Source organism: Lynx canadensis, chromosome B4, assembly GCF_007474595.2.
Source record: "Lynx canadensis isolate LIC74 chromosome B4, mLynCan4.pri.v2, whole genome shotgun sequence".
NCBI lineage: Eukaryota > Metazoa > Chordata > Mammalia > Carnivora > Felidae > Lynx > Lynx canadensis.
In genome coordinates this window covers 80,629,191-80,634,289 of record NC_044309.1, presented here as the reverse complement: position 1 = coordinate 80,634,289, position 5,099 = coordinate 80,629,191, and the positions used below count along the sequence as shown (strand labels likewise).

General features: G+C 41.5%; 1 pseudogene; it reads right to left on the bottom strand.

Annotated features, from left to right (window-relative positions):
- Positions 1 to 3,348: 3,348 nt before the first annotated feature.
- On the bottom strand, positions 3,349 to 4,286 carry LOC115518710 (annotated as a pseudogene).
- Between the last annotated feature and the right edge of the window lie 813 nt (positions 4,287 to 5,099).

Sequence of the window (5,099 nt, the reverse complement as noted above, 5' to 3'; positions counted from 1 at the left end):
AGGTGGTCCTTGCATATCATGCAGAAACATCTCTAAAGCAGGTCCAAGACTTCTTTTCCTCTGTCAGTTGATCACAGAGAACTCCCCAGGAAGCCATAGGAGCAGCCTGGGAGAGGAAGGCAGTGTAGCAGGAATGGGAAACATGGGTGTTTGGCCGCTTCTTCAGGTTATTTTCTTGTGCCTTCAGGGCCTGCTTGAGCCTGATCACATATATACTGCCTCCATTTGATGATGGAGCACACCCAACTTTATGGCCTGGCAAGTCAGACAAATACCCAATTCATGGTTGTCACCTGAGGTTGCGTGGTAATGTTCAGTCTCTACCAAGGTCCAGTAACACACCAAGAGCTATTTCTCAAAAGGAAAGTAGTTATCTGCAGAATATGGCAGGGCTTTGCTTCAAAACCCTAAAGACCTATGCTGTGGCTCATCTATAGAGACCTGCCAAAGGTTCCAAACAGAATCTCTAGCTGCCATGACCTTTCAAGCACCACTGGATCTGCTGGATCATGTGTTCCCAATGGCAGAGCAGCTTGCACAAGCAGCCTGCACCTGTTGCCCAGCTTTCTCCTGTTCCTGGCCCCACCCCAAACTAACAGCTTTTCAAGTCCCTCCATAAATGGGCCCGTGTAACAAACCCAAATGAGGAATAAGCTTTCTCCAAAATTCCAAAAGGCCCATTAGGTGTTGTGCCTCTTTTCTGGTTTTAAGAGGGACTGGATGCAACAAAATATCCTGTACCTCAGAAGGGATATCTTGATATGCCCCACACCTGAAATTTCATTGACGTAAAAGACTTCTGAATTTTAGCTGGATTTATTTCCCACCCTCTGCCATGCAAATGTCTTACCAATAACTCTATAGTAGTTGCTACTCCTTTATCCCTACATCCAATCAACTTAATGGTAGCAATGTAAGGGAACAGTGTGATATCTCATGGAAAGGAGAGGTGATCAAGATCCCTGCCAACTAAGTTATGACAAAGGGCTAGAGAGCTGATGTTCTCCTGAGGTAGGACATAGTATTGAACCTGTATTGCTGGCCTTTCAAACTGAAAGCAAACTGTTTCATACGTTCTTTTCTAAGAGGTTTTGACAAAAAGCACTTGACCTTCCCGGATTTTTTTTTTTTTTTTAAATAAGCTTGCCACATGGTCCAGACTCTGCTGCTTGGCTTTCCTGGTCTAGTAAATCCAATGGAGCTACAACATTTTATAGTAGATCAATATGCCTAGAGTCAATGATATGCTCCAATAAGATTTTAAATAAAAATAATCCTACATTTTGAAACAAAGGGTTTTCTTCCTCAAAAAATGGGGCACCTGGGTGGCTCCGTCGGTTAAGCATCTGACTCTTGGTTTCGGCTGAGGTCATGATCTCACAGTTCGTGGGTTCAAGCAGCACTACAGCATTCTGTCTGCTGATAGTGCAGAGCCTGCTTGGGATTTCTCTCTCTCATTCTTTCTGCCCTTCCCTTGCTCACGTGCTTGCTCGCTCTCTTTCTCTCTCTCTCTCAATAAATAAATGTAAAAAAATCAAATACTATGTTGTGAAAAGGTGTGGTTTTCTTTTTTTTTTTAATTTTTTTTTTTAACGTTTATTTATTTTTGAGACAGAGAGAGACAGAGCATGAACGGGGGAGGGGCAGAGAGAGAGGGAGACACAGAATCGGAAACAGGCTCCAGGCTCTGAGCCATCAGCCCAGAACCCGACGCGGGGCTCGAACTCCCGGACCGCGAGATCGTGACCTGAGCTGAAGTCGGACGCTTAACCGACTGAGCCACCCAGGCGCCCCTAGGTGTGGTTTTCAAAAGAGTTCTAGTGGACTCTGAATGCCTGCTCATAATGCACTAGACAACCCTGGAACCTGAGCTGCTCACCTAAACTGGGCATTTTATTTTATTTATTTATTTTTTAATTTTTTTTTAACGTTTATTTATTTTTGAGACAGAGAGAGACAGAGCATGAACAAGGGAGGGACAGAGAGAGAGGGAGACACAGAATCCGAAACAGGCTCCAGACTCTGAGCTGTCAGCACAGAGCCCGACGCGGGGCTCAAACTCACGGACCGCGAGATCATGACCTGAGCTGAAGTCGGACGCTCAACCGACCGAGCCACCCAGGCGCCCCAAAAACTGGGCATTTTAAGCTGAATCATAAAGTGGGCATTTCCAGAAGTACTCCAAATCACACATTTTATTAGTGGAACTGGAACACTAACAGAGCCTTAAATCATAAGCAATTTCTATTAACAGGTTATTCACTCTCCCAACACACCTGCTCTGTCACATGGCTGGCCCAATAACACAAGTCTGTGGCTTCTTTGAGAGTTCTCTATGAAAAATTGACTTAGAAAAAAAATCAGGCTTGCTTTCCAGATGCCTTGTCTTTTCAAGTACCTGATTACTCAAAATAAATACCTTTATAAAACAGAATCATCTGTTGAATTACCACTATTCAGCTAAGAGACAAATCATCATAAGATTATCAAGTTATCCATTATTTTCCAATTATTTTCTATGATTATATGACCAGTTTAATGTTTTCACACTTATAATAATTTTTGCCAGAATATACTGTTTTGAGGAACAAGGAGTAAAGATATGGGTGGTATCTCTCACTTATACCAGAAGAGCCATTTAAAAATATCAGATTCCTATGTCTAGGGCTGTAATATTTATCGGCTTAGAGAATTTTACTACCTATTGGAGGAATACTCCTACCAAGAGACATAATGTATTTCAGTTGAATTAAAAGTAGTAGTTAAGATGCATACTGATTTTAGATTCCAAATGCCATTAGCCAAAGAAGTGGATTATGGAATAGATTGAGATTATTAACTCCGAATATCAAGGGAAATAGATTACAATAAGGTTGAGAAGGGAAAATTTTGTATTTTTAAAGGTGATGTAACTTACCTTTTATATATTATTATATCTAATGGTAATGGGTAGTGAATACAATGTTGGACACATTGGACATTGATCACTGATAGATACGAGAAGTTACCATGAGTGTCTGAGACTGCTCAACTTTCCACCAAAGTAATTTTTCATCTTACTAAATTGTATCCTCCTTTACCCACTAGCATAAACTTATACCTAGAAAGAGTGAGAAGTTTATTTCTGTTTGTAGAATGGCTACAAATTGCATTGATGCTGAAGATATAACACTGCTTTAAGGGAAAAGTAAATAATGGATGTACTATTCCTTCAGTGAAAATAATTCATTGTGGGATAATCAACTTAAAGGACTCATATGTGGCTCATGCTTAACCCCATATTAAAAGCAAATCAGAATGAAACAATGAAAGGGGGAGCATTAATGAGAAAATCACAAGAAAGTAGAATTAGTATAAAGATTTTTTCTTCCATAGGATTCTTCCCAAAGCTTGCTTGACATCCTTGTTTCTTAAAGAGTAGATCAGAGGATTTAACATGAGTGTGACCAATATGTAAAATACTGAGGCCACTTTACACAGTTCAGGATTGCTTGGAGGTGTGAGATACACAAAGGAGACAGTCCCATAGAGCAAACTTACCACTCCCAAATGGGAGCTGCAGGTGGAGAAGGCTTTCTTTCTCCCTCCACTGGAAGGGATTTTCAAGACTGTGGTCAAATGTACATGTAAGATACTACAATAACAACTATGGTAGGCAAAATAATGAAGGCAGCCAAACTAAGAGACACCATCTTATTGACAGAGGGATTAGAGCAGGAGATCTTCTCAATTTGGTAAGAATCACAGTAGAAGTGATAAATGACTCAGGAAGCACAGAAAGACACTGATAATGTTGTGCTGACTTGGAGGATGGAACTGAGTCAGCCACAGAGATAGGAACCAGCCATCAGCTGAGTGCAAAGGCGTCTTGACATGTGCACACTGTAAAGAAGAGGGTTGTCTATGGCAATGAAGAGGTCATATTCCATGACTGCCAGGAGAAAAGCTTCTGTAACCATGAAAAATGCATAAAGAAACAGCTGAGCCACAAAACCTGCAAAAGAGATAGTCTTTTTCTCAGACAGGAAGTTGACCATGGCTTTTTGGGCAATAACAGTGGAGTAGGAGAGGTCAATGAAGGAGAGATTGCCTCGAAAGAAACACTGGTGTATTCAGCTGGGAGTCTGTCACAATGATTGCCATCATACTACTGTTACCCAAAGGACCATGCCATAGACCAGCAGGAATAGGAGGAAGAAGAGAATGTGGAGTTCTGAACAGACCCTGAAGCCTGTAAGAATGAAGTCAGTTACATCTGAGTGGTTCCTTGCCCCCTTATCACCCATGGCAAGAACCTGATAAGAGGTACAAGACAAGATTAAACATTAAACTTTCTATCTATTTACTGGTATCATAAAATATCCTTTTTCTCCTGTGGAAGACATTAAAATTTGTGTTCTCCACTTGTGTTAGGTATGATTTGCCCCGCCCTTTTATAGAAAGTAAATCTAAGGTATATTGTGATTATCCATCCGCACACAACATGTAAGTTACCTAATTCATAGTTTTCTTTTGTTTTAATTTTTTTTAATCTTTATTTATTTTTGAGAGACAGAGTGTGAGCAGGGGAAGAGCAGAGAGAAAGGGAGACACAGAATCTGAAGCAGGCTGCAGGCTCTGAGCTGTCAGCACAGAGCCCGACGCAGGGCTTGAACTCACGAACTGTGAGATCATGACCTAAGCCGAAGTCAGATGCTCAACCGACTGAGCCACGGAGGCGTCCCAATTCATAGTTTTCTAATATGACTCTCCAAATCCAGTGCTCTTCCCATTTAGCACATGTGACATTTACGTGTAAAGCATTATTTCTTTGTATCTGTTTAGCTCTTCACTTTATTTTTGTGGTAAGTTTAATATATCTGAAAGTTTGGGGCGCCAGGGTGGCGCAGTCGGTTAAGCGTCCGACTTCAGCCAGGTCACGATCTCGCGGTCCGTGAGTTCGAGCCCCGCGTCAGGCTCTGGGCTGATGGCTCAGAGCCTGGAGCCTGTTTCCGATTCTGTGTCTCCCTCTCTCTGCCCCTCCCCTGTTCATGCTCTGTCTCTCTCTGTCCCAAAAATAAATAAACGTTGAAAAAAAAATTTAATATATCTGAAAGTTT